The sequence below is a fragment of the Tamandua tetradactyla genome, chromosome 24 (genome assembly GCF_023851605.1).
Source record: "Tamandua tetradactyla isolate mTamTet1 chromosome 24, mTamTet1.pri, whole genome shotgun sequence".
Lineage (NCBI taxonomy): Eukaryota > Metazoa > Chordata > Mammalia > Pilosa > Myrmecophagidae > Tamandua > Tamandua tetradactyla.
Window position 1 is genome coordinate 50,866,508 of NC_135350.1, and position 25,760 is coordinate 50,892,267.

The 25,760-nt window shown below is 38.1% G+C and overlaps 1 protein-coding gene and 1 long non-coding RNA gene across 3 annotated transcripts in view; one reads left to right on the forward strand and one right to left on the reverse strand.

The window, feature by feature from the left end:
* The window catches only part of MRPL1 (mitochondrial ribosomal protein L1), a 169,699-nt gene that overhangs the window by 62,853 nt on the left and 81,086 nt on the right, over positions 1 to 25,760 (reverse strand). The window lies entirely within an intron of this gene.
* The window catches only part of LOC143668343 (uncharacterized), an 89,001-nt gene that overhangs the window by 26,614 nt on the left and 36,627 nt on the right, over positions 1 to 25,760 (forward strand). The gene's annotated exons all lie outside the window — the stretch shown is intronic.

Here is a 25,760-nt window from a genome sequence, read left to right on the forward strand (position 1 = left end):
ATGGCCCTCATGATCCCTGTTTCCCGGTGCTCATGCCCTTATGTGATCCTTCCCCTCTGAGTATGATAAGACTTGCAACTTGCTTTTAACCAATAGAGACAGGATGATTACGTGTTTGTGATTACATTACACTAAATAAAATAGTAATGCCTGTCTTGGAGGAGACTTTTTTGCTGGCTTTGAAATAATGTGAGCTTCCATTATGGAGAAAATGATGGCGCAGGGAGCTGAGGGAAGACCACAGATGACAGTAGGCAAAAAACAGTCCACCAGCCTACAATAAACTGGATTCTGCCAGTAAGAATGTGAGTTTGGAACCAGTCAAGTCTCAGGCAAGTCTACAACACCAATCAACACCATACAGCTCTGTGAGTTCAAGAAGCTGAGGACCCTGCGTGAGTATACCTGCACTCCTGATATAGAGAAAGTGTGAGATAATAAATGGGTATTGTCTTAAGCCACTATGTTTGTGGTAATAATGTTACACTGCAACAGATAAGAAATGTAAGTACATTCAATAATGATGATTTTCATACTTCAAAATCTTAGATAATACATTAAAATCTATGAACTTCAACTATCTTCGTGTGGAATTTACCTGACCTACCTTACCATAAAGAAGAAAAGGAACTAGAGAGTGAAATAAGAGTTAGCAGTAGAAATAATCGCGCAGTAAATGGCACAGTCCAGAGGCAGTTCATTACTACACAAATGGCAGGCACGAGAAAAAAGTTAAAGAACTGAAACTTATCCAGCGGATTCTAATATGACTTTGTTCTTCATTAGGTTGGAAAAAGAGATGTAACTAAATATAGTAAGGAGAAAAATGAAATCCCGATAAAGATCTAAGAATTTTAAAGGGATCATGTAGGAAAACTCCAAAAATAAGCCTAATTCTTAACCATTAACTAAAATTGTAAATCAAATTTAATGCACAAAAACACATTTTTTTAGCTTTTAATGTTTTTTTCATTGTGAAATATAACACATTTTCAAAAAAGCAATAAATTTCCAAGTACATTTTAACAAGTAGTTATAGAACAGATTTTAAAGTTTGGTGTGGGTTACAGTTCCACGACTTTTCATTTTTTCTTCTAGCTGCTCCAAGACACTGGAGAACAACATAAATATCAACATAATGATTCAGCACTCAATCACGTTTGCTAATCTATTTTCTCTGTATAACTCCACCATTACATTTGATCTTTCTCCCACTCTTTAGAGGTATTTGAGCTATGCCCATTCTAACTTTTCATGTTGGGAGGGGCTGTCGATAATATGGGATAGGGGGGTGAAACTAGTAGATGTTCTGAAGAGGCTGGCCCATTTGTATTTCATGACTTATCTGATCCAGGGACCCATCTGGAGTTGTAGGACAAAACTACATATTTTAAATATTCCACAATGCCATATCTTCACTTGAAATTTTTAAATTTAATTCAGAGAAAATATGAATTATTTGAAGGGTAAGAAACATAACGAGGAATATGCCACTAAAGACACAGCACTCCCACTATGTGTCCAATAATTCTTCCCATGATGGCTCAACCAGAGAATCTTATTAGATAGAAAGCACAGTACACCCTTAGCAGAGATTACTTCTAGGATCATCTGAGGAGTTGTTCAGCATGGCTCAGGAGAATATCAGCTATGAATGAAAGCAATTACCCAATTATAGTTAAATTTGAAGGGAAGGGATGTGCAGATGAACAATTACTAAAAAATACTGCTTTTATTATTACCACATTATCATGTAATCGACTCTTAAACTGTATGACAGATAACATAATAATAAACAGGAATAGTAAGTAACAGTATCATATACAAATCAGGGGCCTAATTAAACCACTGATAGCTCTATTTGCATATCCTGAGAGATAATATATTTTAAATATTATGTTTTCCTAAAAAGAGAACCTTGTACGAATGAGAGCTCAAGAATTATTTGTTGATTGACCTGAATCTATACCGTAAACACTGTCTTCATTCCTGTTACTACATGAACCATATGTGTTCCTACCAAAGGCCATGCGTCATCACTGGTATACTGGATCGACTCCCCTTACCTATAGAGGGATACCCTTCCTCTTTTCACTCCTCTGTTTTCAATCTTCTCTACTCTCCTAGATTATCTTTATCAGCTTATAAACTTGCTAAAAAAAACTCCCATCTTAAAACAAACATGTCTCCTATGAGTTCACACTGCCTTCCAGTTACCATGATACTCCTTTAAACAGCATAAGTTCTGAAAAAAAAAAAAAGCTGTTTTTAAATCTACTTCCTCTCTTATCATTTTCTCTTAAACATACTCCAATCATGCCCAACACTCCAATGAAAATATTATCAGGGTCACCAAGGTCCTTATGGTAAGTCCCATGGTGATTTCTCAGTGTTTCTCTTACTCAGTTCACATAGTATACCTCTTCTCCTACAATTTCTTGACTTGCCCTTTGAAATACTACTTGCACTAATGGCTCCATTTCATTAGCGTTTTCTGAGCCATCATTACTTCCCTGACATCCAAAGACTAAGGTTACTCATGGCTCAATCATCTGACCTTTCTTTTTCTGTTTTGATCAGTTAAATACGGGCAATTCTAAAGATCTAGATTAAGTTGAACCAAGACACAAAGAAGAGACTTAACTCAAAGTCAATCAACAATAAAACTCTGACCATCAGAGTTAACTCATCAAGATAATCAGATGTTTAGTCATCAACAGAAAATTACAAACCATATTAAGAAAGAGGAAGCTATGGCTCAGTCAAAGAAACATTAAAAACAAGACTCAGAATTTGGAAAAACCTAATCAAAATATTCAAACAAATCTCCTAAATCAATTCAAGGAGATGAAGGGAAAGATGGCTAAAGAGATATATTAAGAACATACTGGATGGGCATCAAAAAGAATTTGAAAGTGCACAAAGAAGAATAACAGAACTTATGGGAACGACAGGCACAAAAGAAGAGATTAAAAATACACTAGAGGAGGCTTCTGGGAAGATGGTGGACCGCAGTGGAGGGAGATCACTCCTGCTCCGTGAAATAAGATGGAAGACAGGGGAAAATCTCCAGGACTGCAGGTCCCAGGGTAGACCCGCTGGCTGGCTGCCCCTGGTGGAGCAGCCCCCCTGCTGAGCATGCTGGCCTCAAATCAATCCAGACTGGAGGGGCAGGACTGAGGGAGGAGGACACTAGAGTACCATCTGCTGGCCAGATGTAGCTATGAGTTCAGGTTGAGTCTCCTGTGTGGTAGTCAGACTCAACTCCTGTGTGGTAGTCCAGTCTGTCACTGGAGTACCTGTGCACCATGGTCTATCTTCTAATAGACCTTTAAGTTGAACTGTATTTCCTACATGAGATCCAGACCCTGAATTTGGCAGAAAATGACCAACAGAGTGTAAAAGGAAACATTCAGCAAAAACAAAGTAAATGCAAAATTTAGAAGAGTGAAGGAAACCACTTTGCATAATAACCATTTCAAGATAAACAAATGCCCAGAACACAACAGGAAATCACAAAACACATGAAGATCCAAGCAGAAATGGCCCAGCCAAATGAGCAAACAAAATTCCAGAGAGGGGCAGCATGATGGTGGCTCAGTGGTAAAAATTCTCACCTGCCAAGCCAGAGACCTGGGTTTGTTTCCCAATGCCTGCCCATGTTTTAAAAAAAAAAATTTCAGAGGGGACACAGAATATGGAACAACTACTCAAGGATATTTATAAAAAAAACAAAGAATATCAGGAAGACATTAAAAGAGCATAAAGAAGAATTCAGGAGGTTAAATAGAAAAATGGCAGATCTCACAGAAATGAAAGATATAGTTGACCAAATAAAAAAATATACTGGAGACAAATGATAGCAGATTCAAAGAAACAGAAAGAAGAATAAGGGAGCCAGAAGACAGAACAATAGAACTAGAGTGCACAAAAGAACAAACAGCAAGAAAGATGGAAAAAATGCAACTGAATCTTAGGGAAAGGATGGAAAACAAGAGGCACAAAAATACAAGAATTATTGGTTCCCCAGAAGGAGAAGAAAAGAGCAAAGGATTAAGAAAGTTAGTTGAAGATGTAATTGGAGGGAATTTTCCAATCCTTATAGAAGATATAAACATGCACATCAAAGAGGCCCAGAAAACTCCAAATAGAATAAATCCAAACACTTGAAGCCCACTTCAAGACACATACTAATCAGACTGTCAGGTATTGAAGAGAAACAGAAAGTCCTGAAAGCAGCACAAGAAAAGCAATCTACTACATACAAGGAAAACACATATGACTGACTTCAGACTACTCAACAGGTACCATGGAAGCAAGAAGGCAGCGATATGATATTTTTAAGATCCTGAATGAGAAAGGTGTTCACCAAGAATTCGTTATGCAGACAAGTTATCCTTCAAAATTGAGGGAGAGATTAAAATCTTCAAAGATAAAGAAAGATTGAGAGAACTGGTCAACAAGAGACCAGCTCTACAAAGAAATACTAAAGGGAGCCCTGTTAACTGATAAAAAAAAAAAGACAGGAACGGGAAGTCTGGAAGAGAGCACAGAACTGAAGAATATGAATAAATGTAATGTAAAGGAAAAGAGAGAGAGAAGGAAAATAATATACATATCTGATAAAAACTAAAGGACAAGATGGTAGAACCAAAAACTGCTCTCACAGTAATTACTTTGAATGTTGATGGACTAAACTCACCAATTAAAAGATACAGGCTGACTGAATGGATCGAAAAAACATAATCCATCAATATGCTGCTTATAAGAGACACATCTTAGACTCAAGAACACAGTTAGATTGAAAGTAAAAGGATGGAAAAAGATCTTCTACGCAAGCTGTAACCAAAAGAAAGCAGGAGTAGCTATACTAATATCAGACAAAACGGACTTTAAATGTAAAGGTGTCAGAAGAGACAAAGAAGGACACTATATGTTAATAAAAGGGACAATTCACCAGGAAGAAATAAAAATCATAAATGTGTATGCTCCCAATCAAGGAGCTCCAAAGTACATGAGGCACATATTGAAAAACTGAAGGGAGCTACAGACATATCAACAATAATAGTGGGAAACTTCAGTACACCACTTTCTGCTATAGAAAGAATAACTACACAGAGGATCAACAAGGAAAGAGAGAACCTAAACAATAAGATATGTGAATCAGATCTAATAGACAATATGTGCCAAAACACCAGGATAGACATTCTTCGCTAGGGCACATGGAACGTTCTCCAGGATAGATCATATACTAGGATATAAACTGAGTCTCTATAAATTTAATAAGATTGAAATTATCCAAAGCACTTTCTCTGATCACAATGGAATAAAGTTGACAATTAATAATTACCAAAGAATCAGAGCTTGCACAAATATATGGAGATTAAAGAGCACACTCTTAAATAATCATTGGGTCAAGGAAGAAATTGCTAGAGAATTCAGTACATATCTGGAAATGAACGATAATGAGAATACAACATATGAAAACTTACAGGATTCAGCAAAGGCAGTGCTGAGAGGGAAATTTATTGTCCTAAATGCCTACATTAAAAAACAAGAACAGGGAGGGCCATGGTGGCTCAGCAGGCAGAGTGCTCACCTGCCATGCTGGAGACCTGAGTCCTAGTGTCTGCCTATGAAAAACAAAAAACAAAAAACAAAAACAAGAAGGAGCAAAATTTGAGGATTTAACTGCTCACCTGGAGAATTTAGAGACAGAACAGCAAACTAACCCCAAAGCAAATAAAAGAAGAAGTCAAGACTAAAGCAGAAATAAACAAACTGGAGAAATGAACAAACAATAGAAAGAATCAACAAAACTAAAAGTTAGTTCTTTAAGAAAATTTTTAAAATTGATGGTCTTCTAGCTAGACTAACAGAGAAGAAAAGACAAAGAACACAAATAATAAAATCAGAAATGGGGGAGTTGTTACCACAGATGATGAAGAAAAGTAAAACATCATAAGAGAATATTATGAACAACTATATGCCAACAAACTAGACAACTTAGATGAAATGGCCAAATTCCTAGAAACACATGAATTACCAATACTGACTCAAGAAGAAATAGAAGACCTAAACAAATCAATTACAAGTAAAGAGATAAAATCAGTCATCAAAAATCTCCCCACAAAAAAAGCCTAGGACATGATGGCTTCACAGGAGAATTTTATCAAACTTTTCAAAAAGAACTGACACCAACCCTGCTCAAAATCTTCCAAAAAAATGAAGAAAAAGGAATGCTACCTAACTCATTTTATTAAACTAACATCACTCTAATACCTATACCAGATAAAGGTGATACAAGAAAAGAAAACTATAGACCAATCTCCCTAATGAACATAGATGTGACAATTCTTAACAAAATATTAGCAAGTCATATTCAAATCCACATTAAAAGAATTATACATAATGATCAATTGGGATTCATAACAGGAATGCAAGGTGGTTCAACATAAAATAAAGAATCAATCTATTACAACACATTAACAAATTGAAAGGGAAAAGTCACATGATCATATTGATTGATGCTGAAAAACCATTCAACAAAATACAGCATGTTTTCCTGATAAAAATATTTCAAAAGTTAGACATGAAAGAAAATTTCCTCAATATCCTAAAGGGCATATATAAAAAACCCACAGTCAGCATCATACTTAATGATGAGAAATTGAAAGCATTTCCCTTGTGATCAGAAGGATGCTCACTGTCACCACTATCATTCAACATTATATTAGAAGTACTAGCTGGAGCAATTAGACAGGAGAAAGAAATAAAAGGCATTCAAATAGGAAGGGGAGAAGTAAAACTCATTATTTGTAGATGACATGATCTTAGCTCAGAAAATTCTGAGAAATCTACAGTGAAATTACTTGAGCTAATAAACAAATTCAGCAAAGTGGCAGGATCCAAGATTAATGTACAAAAATCAGTAGTGTCTCTATACATAAGCAATGACTTATTTGAGGTGACAACTAAGGAAAATATTCCATTCAGAATAGCAACCAGAAGAATTAGGTATCTAGGAATAAGCTTATCCAGGGATATTAAGGACTTATACACAGAAAATTACATTTAAAAATTGCAACAAACAAATAAAAAATGATCTAAATGGATGGAAAGAAATTCCATGCTCATGGATAGGAAGTTTGAATATCCTCAAGATGTCAACTACTCAAACTGATTCAAAGATCCAATACAATGGCAATAAAAATCCCAACAACCTACTTTGAAGACTTGGAAAAAATGGTTATTAAAAGTATACAGAAGATCTTCCGCCTTCACCGGCTCCTCCGCCACCAGCCTCGACAGCCTTGCCACCCTCACCTTTCCTCCTCCAGAACAGCTACTGGGGGAGTGGAGATAATGCAGAGCAGCTCCCGGAGCCACGAGGGAGATCAAAGGGACGGCGTACCCCATCCTGGAACGGCTGACTATCTGGGAGAACCAGCTCCGGTGAGATCACCAAGGGGCACGGGCTTTCCTGGGTGGGACGGCAAGCGACCGGAGTCCCTCCCTTCCACCTTCCCAGGCCAGCTGGTAGAATTGGACAGGCGGTCCCCTTAGGCCGCAGTGGCTGGTGCCCCAACCTCGCGAGGCCCCCCGGACCAACTGAGAGAGTTGGGTCGGAAATCCCCAGACTGCGGAGAACAGTGACTGGGGGATCCCTTCCAAACACGTGACTCCCCCGTCCGGCTGGGAACAGTGCACTCTCCCGGGCTGCGACAGCTGGCGCCCTCCCACCACGCTTGGCACCCCAGGCCGACTAGCTAACTCGGCCGGACGCTCTCCCATGCTGCGGCGGCCGGCGACCCTCCCCGCATTCGGAACCCCAGGCCGGCTGACACTCTTCCAAGACGCTTCGGCTGCCGAACCTCCCCTACGGTGAGAATTTTCCAGAGTTAAAGGACCCACAGCAACTTTCACTGGTGGAACCCGTAGACAAACGTGTGCCACGAGCGCCACCTACTGGGCAGGATAAGAAAAACAGAACCCAGAGATTGCACAGAAAAATCTTTCAACCTGTGGGGTCCAACACCCAGGGAAATATGACTAAATGCCCAGACGCCAGCAGAAGATAACGGATCACGTTCAGAAAATCGAACATATGGCCCAGTCAAACGAACAAACCAATAGTTCAAATGAGATACAGGAGCTGAAACAACTAATGCTGAATATACGAACAGAAATGGAAAACCTCTTCAAAAGCGAAATTGATAAATTGAGGGAGGACATGAAGAAGACATGGGCTGAAAAAAAAATAGGAATAGAAAAACTGAAAAAACAAATCACAGAACTTATGGAAGTGAAAGATAAAGTAGAAAAGATGGAAAAAACAATGGATATCTACAATGACAGATTTAAAGAGACAGAAGATAGAATTAGTGATTTGGAGGATGAAACATCTGAATTCCAAAAAGAAACAGAAACTATCCGGAAAAGAATGGAAAAATTTGAACAAGGTATCAGGGAACTCAAAGACAATGTGAACCGTACAAATATACGTGGAGTGGGTGTCCCAGAAGGAGAAGAGAAGGGAAAAGGAGGAGAAAAACAAATGGAAGAAATTATCACTGAAAATTTTCCAACTCTTATGAAAGACCTAAAATTACAGATCCAAGAAGTGCAGCGCACCTATGAAAAGAGATTAGACACAAATAGGCGTTCCCCAAGACACTTACTAGTTAGAATGTCAGAGGTCAAAGAGAAAGAGAAGATCTTGAAAGCAGTAAGAGAAAAACAATCCATCACATACAAGGGAAACCCAATAAGACTATGTGTAGATTTCTCAGCAGAAACCATGGAAGCCAGAAGACAGTGGGATGATATATTTAAGTTACTAAAAGAGAAAAACTGCCAGCCAAGACTCCTATATCCAGCAAAATTGTCCTTCAAAAATGAGGGAGAAATTAAAACATTCTCAGACAAAAAGTCACTGAGAGAATTTGTGACCAAGAGACCAGCTGTGCAAGAAATACTAAAGGAAGCACTAGAGTCAGATACAAAAAGAAGAGAGAGGCATGGAGAAAAGTGTAGAAAGAAGGAAAGTCAGATATGATATATATAATACAAAAGGCAAAATGGTAGAGGAAAATATTATCCAAACAGTAATAACACTAAATGTTAATGGACTGAATTCCCCAATCAAAAGACATAGACTGGCAGAATGGATTAAAAAACAGGATCCTTCTATATGCTGTCTACAGGAAACACATCTTAGACCCAAAGATAAATATAGGTTGAAAGCGAAAGGTTGGGAAAAGATATTTCATGCAAATAACAACCAGAAAAGAGCAGGAGTGGCTATACTAATATCCAACAAATTAGACTTCAAATGTAAAACAGTTAAAAGAGACAAAGCAGGACACTATATACTATTAAAAGGAACAATTAAGCAAGAAGACATAACAATCATATATATTTATGCACCGAACCAGAATGCCCCAAAATATGTGAGGAATACACTGCAAACACTGAAAAGGGAAATAGACACATATACCATAATAGTTGGAGACTTCAACTCACCACTCTCATCAATGGACAGAACATCTAGACAGAGGATCAATAAAGAAATAGAGAATCTGAATATTACTATAAATGAGCTAGACTTAACAGACATTTATAGGACATTACATCCCACAACAGCAGGATACACCTTTTTCTCAAGTGCTCATGGATCATTCTCAAAGATAGACCATATGCTGGGTCACAAAGCAAGTCTTAACAAATTTAAAAAGATTGAAATCATACACAACACTTTCTCGGATCATAAAGGAATGAAGTTGGAAATCAATAATTGGCGGAGTGCCAGAAAATTCATAAATACATGGAGGCTCAACAACACATTCTTAAACAAGTGGGTCAAAGAAGAAATTGCAAGAGAAATTAGTAAATACCTCGAGGCGAATGAAAACGAAAACACAACATATCAAAACTTATGGGACGCAGCAAAGGCAGTGCTAAGAGGGAAATTTATTGCCCTAAATGCCTTTATCAGAAAAGAAGAAATGGATGCAGGAATTAACTGTCCACTTGGAAGAACTGGAGAAAGAACAGCAAACTAATCCCAAAGCAAGCAAAAGGAAAGAAATAACAAAGATTAGAGCAGAAATAAATGAAATTGAAAACAATAGAGAAAATCAATAAGACCAGAAGTTGGTTCTATGAGAAAATCAACAAGATTGATGGGCCCTTAGCAAGATTGACAAAAAGAAGAAGAGAGAGGATGCAAATAAATAAGATCAGAAATGCAAGAGGAGACATAACTACTGACCTCACAGAAATAAAGGAGGTAATAACAGGATACTATGAACAACTTTACACTAACAAATACAACAATTTAGATGAAATGGACAGGTTCCTGGAAAGACATGAACAACCAACTTTGACTCAAGAAGAAATAGACGACCTCAACAAACCAATCACAAGTAAAGAGATTGAATTAGTTATTCAAAAGCTCCCTAAAAAGAAAAGTCCAGGACCAGACGGCTTCACATGTGAATTCTATCAAACATTCCAGAAAGAATTAGTACCTACTCTCCTCAAACTCTTCAACATAATCAAAGTGGAGGGAAAACTACCTAATTCATTCTATGAAGTCAACATCACCCTCATACCAAAACCAGGCAAAGATATTACAAAAAAAGAAAACTACAGACCAATCTCTCTAATGAATATAGATGCAAAAATCCTCAATAAAATTCTAGCAAATCATATCCAACAACACATTAAAAGAATTATACATCATGACCAAGTAGGATTCATCCCAGGTATGCAAGGATGGTTCAACATAAGAAAATCAATTAATGCAATACACCATATCAACAAATCAAAGCAGAAAAATCACATGATCATCTCAATTGATGCAGAGAAGGCATTTGACAAGATTCAACATCCTTTCCTGCTGAAAACACTTCAAAAGATAGGAATACAAGGGAACTTCCTTAAAATGATAGAGGGAATATATGAAAAACCCACAGCTAATATCATCCTCAATGGGGAAAAATTGAAAACTTTCCCCCTAAGATTAGGAACAAGACAAGGATGTCCACTATCACCACTATTATTCAACATTGTGTTAGAAGTTCTAGCCAGAGCAATTAGACAAGAAAAAGAAATACAAGGCATCAAAACTGGAAAGGAAGAAGTAAAACTATCACTGTTTGCAGACGATATGATACTATACGTCGAAAACCCAGAAAAATCCACAACAAAACTACTAGAGCTAATAAATGAGTACAGCAAAGTAGCAGGCTACAAGATCAACATTCAAAAATCTGTAGCTTTTCTATACACTAGTAATGAACAAGCTGAGGTGGAAATCAAGAAACGAATCCCATTTACAATCGCAACTAAAAGAATAAAATACCTAGGAATAAATTTAACCAAAGAGACAAAAAACCTATATAAAGAAAACTACAAAAAACTGCTAAAAGAAATCACAGAAGACCTAAATAGATGGAAGGGCATACCGTGTTCATGGATTGGAAGACCAAATATAATTAAGATGTCAATCCTACCTAAACTCATCTACAGATTCAATGCAATACCAATCAAAATCCCAACAACTTTATTTTTCAGAATTAGAAAAACCAATAAGCAAATTTATCTGGAAGGGCAGGTTGCCCCGAATTGCTAAAAACATCTTGAGGAAAAAAAACGAAGCTGGAGGTATAGTGATGCCGGACTTTAAGGCATATTATGAAGCCACAGTGGTCAAAACAGCATGGTATTGGCATAAAGATAGATATATCGACCAATGGAATCGAATAGAGTGCTCAGATATAGACCCTCTCATCTATGGACATTTGATCTTTGATAAGGCAGTCAAGCCAACTCACCTGGGACAGAACAGTCTCTTCAATAAATGGTGCCTAGAGAGCTGGATATCCATATGCAAAAGAATGAAAGAAGACCCATATCTCACACCCTATACAAAAGTCAACTCAAAATGGATCAAAGATCTAAACATTAAGTCTAAGACCATAAAACAGTTAGAGGAAAATGTAGGGAGATATCTTATGAAACTTACAATTGGAGGCGGTTTTATGGACCTTAAACCTAAAGCAAGAGCACTGAAGAAAGAAAGAAATAAATGCGAGCTCCTCAAAATTAAACACTTTTGTGCATCAAAGAACTTCATCAAGAAAGTAGAAAGACAGCCTACACAATGGGAGACAATATTTTGAAACGACATATCAGATAAAGGTCTAGTATCCAGAATTTATAAAGAGATTGTTCAACTCAACAACAAAAAGACAGCCAATCCAATTACAAAATGGGAAAAAGACTTGAACAGACATCTCTCAGAAGAAGAAATACAAATGGCCAAAAGGCACATGAAGAGATGCTCAATGTCCCTGGCCATTAGAGAAATGCAAATCAAAACCACAATGAGATATCATCTCACACCCACCAGAATGGCCATTATCAACAAAACAGAAAATGACAAGTGCTGGAGAGGATGCGGAGAAAGAGGCACACTTATCCACTGTTGGTGGGAATGTCAAATGGTGCAACCACTGTGGAAGGCAGTTTGGTGGTTCCTCAAAAAGCTGAATATAGAATTGCCATATGACCCAGCAATACCATTGCTAGGTATCTACTCAAAGGACTTAAGGGCAAAGACACAAACGGACATTTGCACACCAATGTTTATAGCAGCGTTATTTACAATTGCAAAGAGATGGAAACAGCCAAAATGTCTATCAACAGAAGAATGGCTAAACAAACTGTGGTATATACATACGATGGAATATTATACAGCTTTAAGACAAGATAAACTTATGAACCATGTAATAACATGGATGGACCTAGAGAATATTATGCTGAGTGAATCCAGCCAAAAACTAAAGGACAAGTACTGTATGGTCCCACTGATGTGAACGGACATTCGAGAATAAACTTGAAATATGTCATTGGTAACAGAGTTCAGCAGGAGTTAGAAACAGGGTAAGACAATCGGTAATTGAAGCTGAAGGGATATAGAATGTGCAACAGGACTAGATACAAAAACTCAAAAATGGACAGCACAATAATACCTAATTGTAAAGTAATCATGTTAAAACACTGAATGAAGCTGCATCTGAGCTATAGGGTTTTTTTTGTTTTTGGTTGCTTGTTTGTTTGTTTGTTGTTGTTGTTTTTTTTACTATTATTACTACTTTTATTTCTTTTCTTTATATTAACATTTTATATCTTTTTCTGTTGTGTTGCTAGTTCTTCTAAACCGATGCAAATGTACTACGAAACGATGATCATGCATCTATGTGATGATGTTAAGAATTACTGAGTGCATATGTAGAACAGTATGATTTCTAAATGTTGTGTTAATTTCTTTTTTTTTTCTTTCTGTTAATAAAAAAATAAAAAAATAAATAAAAAAAATAAATAAATAAAAAGTATACAGAAGAGAAAGAGACCTTGAATAGCTAAAGATACCCTAAAAATGAAGAGTGAAGTGGGAGGTCTACAACTTCTGACTTTAAAGCTTACTATAAAGCCACAGTAGTCAACACAGCATGACACTGGTACAAAGACAGAAGGATTGACCAGTGGAATAGAATCAAGAGTGCAGAGATTAACCACCAAACTTATGAACATTTGATAAGGCCCCCAAATCTAGTAATTTGGGACAGAATAGTATCTCCAATAAGTGGTCATGGGAGAACAGGTAGTTCGTACCACAGAGCAGCTAGTAAATATCCAGGAACAGTGCAGAACAACTGCACTAATGTGCTGGGGCCACATTAGTGACCGGACACACATCATACACCAGTCTGGACAAACTAGACCAACTGTGATTCTGCACAGAACTGTAAGTCCCCAAAGCCATGCAGACTAGCACCCCTCCCTCATGGGTAAAGCAGCCTGGTTCCTGGGGGGAAAGGAAGGAGACTTTAGTAGTAGCAGGGGCTTAGCTTAACAAGTCTGACTACTGAAAACAGAACCCCAGCTCAGAAAAACCTCGAATAAGAGCTAAAGTTACTAGCAGTTTTTGTCCCAGCACAAAAGGGGCAGGGTGATCAGGGGGGTGGGGTGGGACGGGGGAACAGGTGTTTTTGATCGGACAGCACAAAATACTTGAAAAGGGCTGGATGCTAAAAAAAACGGGGGGGGGGGTCACATAGAACCTGGGGATACAAAGGGCAACGTACAAATTTAAGCTCTTGATTAACAAACCCAAAGAATGGGGGTCCTGCTCTGAAAAGGATTCTTTTTTTTTTTTTTTTGCTTTGTTTCCACTGCTTACCTCCTCATTAGACAGAACTGCAAGGCTTTTCAAGCTCCAGCTGCCCCAGGCAAGGGAAGAATTAACCTTGTCAGAGAGATAAAGAGGCTGATCAGGCAAAATGAATTAATTCCCTGGAGGCTGTGCCTTTCTCAGGAGAGAGGTGGGGCCGACTCAGGTAGAAGCCCTCCCTCAAGGAACTCAGATCCCAGGGACTGGAGAACCGAAGCAAGTAAAGCCAGCTTAAAACCTCTTCTCTGTCTCAACCATGCCCCCAGCAGGGAGAGACTCCTGCAGATAAAGGCACCACATCATTTTATGCTGTTGGGAAACCACAGGCAGACAAGTACCACATACTGGGCAGGACAGAAAAACAGAGTCTAGAGGCTTCATAGGAAAGTTTGCTGGGTCTTACCCTCAGAAAAGTGATGCAGGTGATTCTTTCCTCCTTAGAGGAGGCCAGACTGGTCTGGGAAAATCTAACTGGGGTCTGTAATATCTAAATATACCTTCCTAAGGGGCAAAAAAAAAAAAAAAAAAGACTCCATACAGGCAGGGCAAGAAACAAGGGAACAAGTACTGAAAAATTCCAATCCGTTAAACAAAACCTATACTAGAGGTCTAGAATAAGCTGAATTGAATGTCAGAGAACAGATAGAGAACAAAGCCATCCAGCAAGAAAATTCTAGGTAAAAGAGTGAAAAAAATCTCCAGAATAAACTAAGGAAATCAAATGCCTAGATGTCAGCAAAAAAAATAATGAGTCATACTAGGGAAAGTGAACATATGACCCAGTCAAAGGAATAAACCAACAATTCAAATGAAATACAGGAGTTGAAACAACTAATTCAGAATGTTTGAAGAGACATGGAAAATCAAATCAACAAGCTCAGGAAGGCTATAATAAAGGCAATGGGTGAACAAAAAGAAGAGATCCAAATTCTGAAAAAACAAATCACAGAACGTATGGGAACTAAAGGCACAGTAGAACAGATGAAAAAAAAAAAACAATGGAACTACAATGTTGGATTTCAAGAGACAGAAGAAAGGATTAGTGAACTAGATGATGGGACATCTGAAATCTGACTAGCAAAAGAAAATATAAGGAAAAGTATGGAAAAATATGAGCAAGGAGTAAGGGAACTAAATGACAATGTGAAGTGCAACGTGCTGCAGGTGTCCCAAAAAGAGAAGAGAAAGGAAAAGAAGGAAAAAGACTAATGGAGGAATTTATCACTGAAAATTTCCCAGCTCTTATGAAAGACTTAAAATTACAGACCCAAGAACTGCAGCATACCCCAAACAGAACAGATACAAATAGACATACTTTAAGATGCTTACTAATCAGAATGTCAGATGTCAGAGAGAAACAGAGAATCTTGAAAGCAACAAGAGAAAAGCAATCCATCACATAAAAAGGAAGCCCAATAAGACTATGTGTAGATTTTTCAGCAGAAATCATGGAAGTGAGAAGACAATGGGATGATATATTTAAGTTATTAAAAGAGAAAAACTGCCAACCAAGAATTGTATATCCAACAAAATTGTCCTTCAAAAATGAGGGGGAAATTAAAACATTTTCAGACAAAAAAATCACTGAGAGAATCTGTGAGCAAGAGACCAACTCTGCAAGAAATACCAAAGGGAGAAATTAGAGGAGGAGACACAGATGATGGGTTAGCAAGGTGTGGGATTTACTGCAACCTTCAGAGCAGCTAGTAAATAGCCAGAAATTGTACAGAACAACTGTTGGGGCCATGTCAGTGACCAGACACACAAGTGCACACCAGTCTGGACCACTTGGACCAGCTGTGAGCCCACCCAGAATTGTGACTTCCACAAGCTGTGGGAGCTGACGCCCCTCCCCCACAGGCAGCTTCCCAGAGGGGAAAGGAAGGACAGTTTACTAGCAGCAGGGGCTGAGCACACCCAAATGCCAATTGCAGAATTAATTAACAATTCTGACTACTAAAAATAGGACCCCAGCTCAGTGAACCTCCTTGTAATAGCAGAGGTTGCTGGTTTTTGCCCTGGTGCAAAGGGGGCAGGGCTGACAGAAAAAGAAAAAAAAAACTGTTTTTTCTTTGGATTTGAAAAGGTCTGAGCCCTGCAGGAAAGGAGGGGGCACATAAGACCTGAAGATACATAGAGCAACGTACCAACTTAAGCTCTTGATTGGCAAACCTGAGGAATGGGGTCCTGCTCTGAAAAGGATTATTCTTTATCTCTTTTGTGGCTATGTTTCTGTGGATCAATTACTCTTCGGATACAGAAGCAGGGCTTTTCGGACTCCACTGCCCCAGGCATAGGCAGAAACAGACTTGTTTGAGAGTTTCTCTGGAGCCTGTGCCTTCCCCAAGTGAGGGGTGGGGCCTAGCTCAGGTAGAATCATTCCCTCAAGGAATTCAAACCCTGGAAAAGGGAAGCGCTTAAAGCCAGACTACAACCTCTCCTCTGTCTCAACCACACCCCTGCATGGAGAGTCTCCTGAAGTGAAAGGTACCATATCACCTATGATGGTGGGACGTGCAGGCAGAAAAGCACAACATACTGGGCAGGACAGGAAAAATGCAGAGCCCAGAGATTTCATAGGAGGGGCTTTTAATCTACTGGGTCTCACCGTCAGGGAAAACTGATGCAGATGACTCTTTCTTCCTGAGAGGTGATCAATTTGGTCTGGGAAAATCTGACTGGGGTCTATAATACCTAAGTAAAGCTTCCTAGATGTATAGGAAAGGCCCCATACAGCAGGGCAAGAAACAAAAAAACAAGAACTGAAAAATTCAATCTATTAAACAAAACCTAAGCTAGAGGACTAGAATAACCTGAACTGAATGTTAAAGAACAGTCAGACAACAAAGTCATCCAGCAAGAAATTCCTAGGGAAAAACAGTGAAAACAATCTCCAGAATAAACTAATTAAGGTAATTAAATGCCTAGACACCAGCAAAAAATAACGAATGATACTAGGAAAACCAAAAATATGGCCCAGCCAAAGGAACAAATCACCAATTCAAATGAGATACAGGAGCTGAAAAAAGTAATCCAGAATGTTTGAACAGACATGGAAACCTCACCAAAAATCAAATCAATGAATTGAGGGAGGATATACAGAAGGCAAGGAATGAACAAAAAGAAGAAATCGAAAGTCTGCAAAAACAAATCATGGAACTCATGGGAATGAAAGGCACAGTAGAAGAGATGGAAAAAAAATGGAAACCTACAATGTCAGATTTCAAGAGGTAAAAGATAGGATTAGTGAACTGGAGGAAGGGACATCTGAAATCCGACAAGCAAAAGAAATTATAGAGAAAAGAATGGAAAAACATGACCAGGGACTCAGAGAATTTAATGACAACATGAAGCACACGAATACACCAGTTGTGGGTGTCCCAGAAGGAGAAGAGAAGGGAAAAGGAGGAAAAAACTAATGGAAGAAATTATTCCCAACTCTTATGAAAGACTTAAAATTACAGATCCAAGAAATGCAGCATACCCCAAAGAGAATAGATCCAAATAGACATACTCCAAGAAACTTACTAATCAGAATGTAGATGTCAAAGAGAAAGAGAGAATCTTGAAGCAGTAAGAGAAAAGCAATCTATCACATACAAAGGAAGCCCAAAAAGACTATGCGTCAATTTCTCAGCAGAAACATGGAGGTGAGAAAACAGTGGGATGATATATTTAAGATACTAAATGAGAAAAACTGCCAACCAAGTATTGTATATCCAGCAAAACCATCCTTCAAAATAGGGGGAGATTAAAACATTTGCAGACAAAAATTCACTGAGAGAATTTGTGACCAAGAGACCGGATCTGCAAGAAATACTAAAGGAAACACTAGAGACAGTTACGAAAAGATAGGAGAGACAGGTGTGGAGAAGAGTATAGAAATGAAAACTATAAGTAAAGGTAAAAAGAAAAAAATGAGATATGACGTATGAAATCCAAAAGGCAAAATGGTATGGGCACTGCCCATACAGTAATAACACTAAATGTTAATGGACTGAATTCCCCAATCAAAAGACACAGACTGGCAGAACAGATTATAAAACAGAACCCGTCTATATGTTGTCTACAGGAAATGCATCTTAGACCCAAGGATAAACATAAGTTATAAGTGAAAGGTTGGGAAAAGATATTACATGCAAATAACAATCAGAAAAGAGCAGGAGTAGCTTTACTAATATCCAACAAATTAGACTTTAAATGTAAAACAGTTAAAAGAGACAAAGAAGGACACTATGTATTAATAAAAGGAACAATTCAGCAAGAAGACACAACAATCATAAATATTTATGCACCAAGCCAGAATGCTCCAAAATACATGAAGCAAACACTGAAAACACTGAAAAGAGAAATAGACACATCTACCATAATAGTGGGAGATGCCAATTCCCCAGTCTAATCAATGGACAGAACATCTAGACAGAGGATCAATAAAGAAACAGAGAATTTGAATAATACAAAAAGTAAGCTAGACTTAATAGACATATATAGAACATTACACTCCACAACAGCAGGATACATCTAATTCTCAAGTGCTCATGGATCATTTTCAAGGATAGATTATATGCTGGGTCACAAAGCAACTCTCAATAAATTTAAAAAGATTGAAATCATACAAAACACTTCCTCAGATCATAAAGGAATGAAGCTGGAAATCAATAATAGGCAGAGGACCAGAAAATTCACAAATCCGTGGAGACTTAAGAACACACTCTTAAACAACTAGTGGGTCAAGGAAGAAATTACTAGAGACATCAGTAAATATGTGGAGGCAAATGAAAATGAAAACACAATATATCAAAATCTATGGGATGCAGCAAAGGCAGTGCTAAGAGGGAAATTCATTGTCCTAAATACCTATATCAAAAAAGAAGAAAGAGCAAAAATTGAGGAATTAAATAGCTACTTGGAAGAACAAGAAAAGAACAACAAATTAACCCCCAAAGCAAGCAAAAGGAAAGAAATAATGAAGATTAGAGTACAAATAAATGAAATTGAGAACATGAAAACAATCGAGAAAATCAACAAAACCAGAATTTGATTCCATGAGAAAGTCAATAAGATTGATGGATCCTTAGCAAGGCTCACAAAAAGATGAAGAGAGAGGATGCAAAAATAAAATCAGAAATGGAAGAGGAGGCATAACCACTGACCCCACAGAAATAAAGAAGTAATGACAGGATACTATGAACAACTTTATGCAAATAAACTCAACAATGCAGATGAAATGAACAACTTCCTAGAAAGGCATGAAAAACCAACATTGACTTGAGAAGAAATAGACAACCTGAACAAACCAATCACAAGTAAAGAAATTGAATCAGTCATTAAGAAGCTCTCCAAAAAGAAAAGTCCAGGACCAGATGCCCTCACATTGTGAATTCTACCAAACATTCAAGAAAGAATTAGTACAAACCCTGCTCAAACTCTTCAAAAAAACTGAAGAGGAGGGAAAGCTACCTAACTCATTCTATGAAGCCAACAACACTCTCATACCAAAGCCAGATAAAGATATTACAAGAAAAGAAAACTACAGACCAATATTTCCAATGAATATAGATGCAAAAATCATCAATAAAATTCTTTCAAATCGAATCCAGCAGCACATTAAAAAAATTATACACCATGGCCAAGTAGGATTCCTCCCAGCTATGCAAGGGTGGTTCAATATAAGAAAATCAATTAATGCAGCATACCATATGAACAAACCAAAGAAGAAAAACCACTTGATCATTTCAATTGATGCAGAAAAGGCATCTGACAAAATTCAACATACATTCTTGTTGAAAACACTTCAAAGGACATGAATAGAAGGGAACTTCCTCAATATAATAAAGGGAATGTATGAAAAACCCAGAGCTAACATCATTCTCAATGGGGAAAAACTGAAAACATTTCCCCTAAGATCAGGAACAAGACAAGGATGTCCACTCTCACCACCATTATGCAACACCGTGTTGGAAGTTCTATCCAGAGCAATTAGACAAGAAAAAGAAATACAAGGCATCAAAATTGGAAAGGAAGAAGTAAAACTCTCACTGGTTGCAGATGATAAGACACTATACACCGAAAACCCTGAAAAATCCACAGCAAAACTACTAGCAATAATAAATGAATACAGCAAAGTGACAGGTTACAAGATCAACACTCAAAAATCTGCAGTGTTTCTATACACTAGTAATGCACAATCTGAGGGGGAAATCAAGAAAAAAAATTCCATTTACAATTACAGCCAAAAGAATAAAATATTTAGGAAAAAACTTAACTAAAGGTACAAAAGACCTATACAAAGAAAACTACAAGGACTTCCGGAGAAGATGGCGGCTTAGTAAGACGCGCGGGTCTTAGATCCGCTTCCAGAACAGCTACTAGGGAAGTAGAAACGATACAGAACAGCTCCTGGAGCCACGACAGAGATCAAGAAGACAGTGTACCCCATTCTGGAATGGCTGACTGGCTGGGAGAACCTTCTGCGGTGAGATCACCGAGGGGCGCGTGCTTCCCCGGGCCGGGGCGGCAGGCAGCCGGAGTCCCTCCCTCCCTCCTTCCCGGGCCGGCTGGGAGAATTGGATAGGCGATAAACTCAAGCCACAGTGGCTGGCGCCCCCCACCTCACGCGTGGCCCCAAAGACCAGCTGGGAGAATTGGATCAGAGATCCCCCAAGTGACGGAGACCGGCGACCAGGGTCCCTTCCAAACACGTGGCTTCCTGGTCCGGCTGGGAATGGTGGATAGGCACTACCCCAAGCCGCGTTGGCCGGCGCCCCCCCGCCACGCTTGGCGCCCAGGGCTGGCTGGGAAATTTGGACAGCCACTCCCGCAAGCCGCGGAGGCTGACGACCCTCCCCACACGCGGATTCCCGGGCCAGCTGGGAGATTCGGATTGGCACACCCCCAAGTCGCTTCGGCTGGTGACCCTCCCCCCACAGCGAGAGTTTTCCAAAGTTAAAGGAGCCACAGCATCTTTTACTGGTGGGACCCGCAAACAGATGAATGTCATGAGCGCCACCTACTGTGCAGGATAAGAAAAACAGCACAGAGATTTCACAGAAAAATCTTTCAACGTGCTGGGTCCCACACCCAGGGAAATCTGATTAAATACCCAGATGCCAGCAGAAAATAACGGATCACGCTCGGAAAATTGAAGATATGGCCCAGTCAAAGGAACAAACCAATAGTTCAAATGAGATACAGGAGCTGACACAACTAATGATGAATATCTGAAGAGAAATGGAAAACCTCTTCAAAAATCAAATCGATAAATTGAGGGAGGACATGAAGAACACATGGGCTGAACAAAAAGAAGAAATAGAAAAACTGAAAAAATAAATCACAGAACTTATGGGAGTGAAGGACAAAGTAGAAAAGCTGGAAAAAACAGTGGATACCTACAATGGTAGATTTAAAGAGACAGAAGCTAGAATTAGTGAATTGGAGGATGGAACATCTGAATTCCAAAAAGAAACAGAAACTATAGGGAAAAGAATGGAAAAATTTGAACAGGGGATCAGGGAACTGAATGACAATAGGAAGCGCACAAAGATACGTGCTGTGGGTGTCCCAGAAGGAGAAGAGAAGGGAAAAGGAGGAGAAAAACTAATGGAAGAAATTATCACTGAAAATGTCCCAACTCTTATGAAAGACCTAAAATTACAGATCCAAGAAGTGCAGCGCACCCCAAAGAGAGTACACCCAAATAGGCGTTCTCCAAGACACTTACTAGTTAGAATGTCAGAGGTCAAAGAGAAAGAGAAGATCTTGAAAGCAGTAAGAGAAAAACAATCCATCACATACAAGGGAAACCCAATAAGACTATGTGTAGATTTCTCAGCAGAAACCATGGAAGCTAGAAGACAGTGGATGATATATTTAAATTACTAAAAGAGAAAAACTGCCAACCAAGACTTCTATATCCAGCAAAATTGTCCTTCAAAAATGAGGGAGGGGCGGGCCGCGGTGGCTCAGCGGGCAAGAGTGCTTGCCTGCCATGCCGGAGGACCCCGGTTCGATTCCCGGCCCCAGCCCATGTAAAAAACAAACAAATAAAAACAAAATATAATAAATAAGAAAATGTTTCCCTTTCTTCCATCCTTCCTTCCTTCTCTGTCTTTCTTTCCTTCCTTTCCTCCCTCTCTCTAAAAAAAAAAAAAAATGAGGGAGAAATTAAAACATTCTCAGACAAAAAGTCACTGAGAGAATTTGTGACCAAGAGACCAGCTCTGCAAGAAATAATAAAGGGAGCACTAGAGTCAGATATGAAAAGACAGAAGAGAGAGGTATGGAGAAGAGTGAAGAAAGAAGGAAAATCAGATTTAATATATATAATACAAAAGGCAAAATGGTAGAGGAAAATATTATCCAAACAGTAATAACACTAAATGTTAATGGACTGAATTCCCCAATCAAAAGACACAGACTGACAGAATGGATTAAAAAACAAATCCTTCTATATGCTGTCTACAGGAAACACATCTTATACCCAAAGATAAACATAGGTTGAAAGTGAAAGGTTGGGAAAAGATATTTCATGCAAATAACAACCAGAAAAGAGCAGGAGTGGCTATACTAATATCCAACAAATTAGACTTCAAATGTAAAACAGTTAAAAGAGATAAAGAAGGACACTATCTACTAATAAAAGGAACAATTAAACAAGAAGACATAACAATCATAAATATTTATGCACCGAACCAGAATGCCCCAAAATACGTGAGAAATACACTGTAAACACTGAAAAGGGAAATAGACACATATACCATAATAGTTGGAGACTTCAACTCACCACTCTCATCAATGGACAGAACATCTAGACAGAGGATCAATAAAGAAATAGAGAATCTGAATATTACTATAAATGAGCTAGACTTAACAGACATTTATAGGACATTACATCCCACAACAGCAGGATACACCTTTTTCTCAAGTGCTCATGGATCATTCTCAAAGATAGACCATATGCTGGGTCACAAAGCAAGTCTCAACAAATTTAAAAAGATTGAAATCATGCACAACACTTTCTCGGATCATAAAGGAATGAAGTTGGAAATCAATAATAGACGGAGTGCCAGAAAATTCACAAATACGTGGTGGCTCAACAACACACTCTTAAACAACGAGTGGGTCAAAGAAGAAATTGTAAGAGAAATTAGTAAATACCTCGAGGCGAATGAAAACGAAAACACAACATATCAAAACTTATGGGACGCAGCAAAGGCAGTGCTAAGAGGGAAATGTATTGCCCTAAATGCCTATATCAGAAAAGAAGAAAAGGCAAAAATTCAGGAATTAACTGTCCACTTGGAAGAACTGGAGAAAGAACACCAAACTAACCCCAAAGCAAGCAAAAGGAAAGAAATAACAAAGATTAGAGCAGAAATAAATGAAATTGAAAACAATAGAGAAAATCAATAAGACCAGAAGTTGGTTCTATGAGAAAATCAATAAGATTGATGGGCCCTTAGCAAGATTGACAAAAAGAAGAAGAGAGAGGATGCAAATAAATAAGATCAGAAATGCAAGAGGAGACATAACCACTGACCTCACAGAAATAAAGGAGGTAATAACAGGATACTATGAACAACTTTACGCTAATAAATACAACAATTTAGATGAAATGGACAGGTTCCTGGAAAGACATGAACAACCAGCTTTGACTCAAGAAGAAATAGATGACCTCAACAAACCAATCACAAGTAAAGAAATTGAATCAGCCATTCAAAAGCTTCCCAAAAAGAAAAGTCCAGGAACAGACGGCTTCACATGTGAATTCTATCAAACATTCCAGAAGAATTAGTACCAACTCTCCTCAAACTCTTCAAAAAAATCGAAGCGGAGGGAAAGCTACCTAATTCATTCTATGAAGCCAACATCACCCTCATACCAAAACCAGGCAAAGATATTACAAAAAAAGAAAACTACAGACCAATCTCTCTAATGAATATAGATGCAAAAATCCTCAACAAAATTCTAGCAAATCGAATCCAACAACACATTAAAAGAATTATACATCATGACCAAGTAGGATTCATCCCAGGTATGCAAGGATGGTTCAACATAAGAAAATCAATTAATGCAATACACCATATCAACAAATCAAAGCAGAAAAATCACATGATCATCTCAATTGATGCAGAGAAGGCATTTGACAAGATTCCACATCCTTTCCTGTTGAAAACACTTCAAAAGATAGGAATACAAGGGAACTTCCTTAAAATGATAGAGGGAATATATGAAAAACCCACAGCTAATATCATCCTCAAGGGGGAAAAATTGAAAACTTTCCCCCTCACATCAGAAACAAGACAAGGATGTCCATTATCACCACTATTATTCAACATCGTGTTGGAGATTCTAGCCAGAGCAATTAGACAAGAAAAAGAAATACAAGCCATCAAAACTGGAAAGGAAGAAGTAAAACTATCACTGTTTGCAGACGATATGATACTATACGTCAGAAACCCGGAAAAATCCACAACAAAACTACTAGAGCTAATAAATGAGTACAGCAAAGTAGCAGGTAACAAGATCAACATTCAAAAATCTGTAGCATTTCTATACACTAGCAATGAACAAGCTGAGGGGGAAATCAAGAAATGAATCCCATTTACAACTACAACTAAAAGAATCAAATACCTAGGAATAAATTTAACTAAAGAGACAAAAAACCTATACAAAGAAAACTACAAAAAACTGTTAAAAGAAATCACAGAAGACCTAAATAGATGGAAGGTCATACCGTGTTCATGGATTGGAAGACTAAATATAGTTAAGATATCAATCCTACCTAAATTGATTTATAGATTCAATGCAATACCAATCAAAATCCCAACAACTTATTTTTCAGAAATAGAAAAACCAATAAGCAAATTTATCTGGAAGGGCAGGATGCCCCGAATTGCTAAAAGTATCTTGAGGAACAAAAACGAAGCTGGAGGTCTCACGCTGCCAGACTTTAAGGCATATTATGAAGCCACAGTGGTCAAAACAGCATGGTATTAGCATAAAGATAGATATATCGACCAATGGAATCAAATAGAGTGCTCAGATATAGACCCTCTCATCTATGGACATTTGATCTTTGATAAGGCAGTCAAGCCAACTCACCTGGGACAGAACAGTCTCTTCAATAAATGGTGCCTAGAGAGCTGGATATCCATATGCAAAAGAATGAAAGAAGACCCATATCTCACACCCTATACAAAAGTCAACTCAAAATGGATCAAAGATCTAAACATTAAGTCTAAGACCATAAAACAGTTAGAGGTAAATGTAGGGAGATATCTTATGAAACTTACAATTGGAGGTGGTTTTATGGACCTTAAACCTAAAGCAAGAGCACTGAAGAAAGAAAGAAAGAAATGGGAGCTCCTCAAAATTAAACATTTTTGTGCATCAAAGAACTTCATCAAGAAAGTAGAAAGACAGCCTACACAATGGGAGACAATATTTTGAAACGACATATCAGATAAAGGTCTAGTATCCAGAATTTATAAAGAGATTGTTCAACTCAACAACAAAA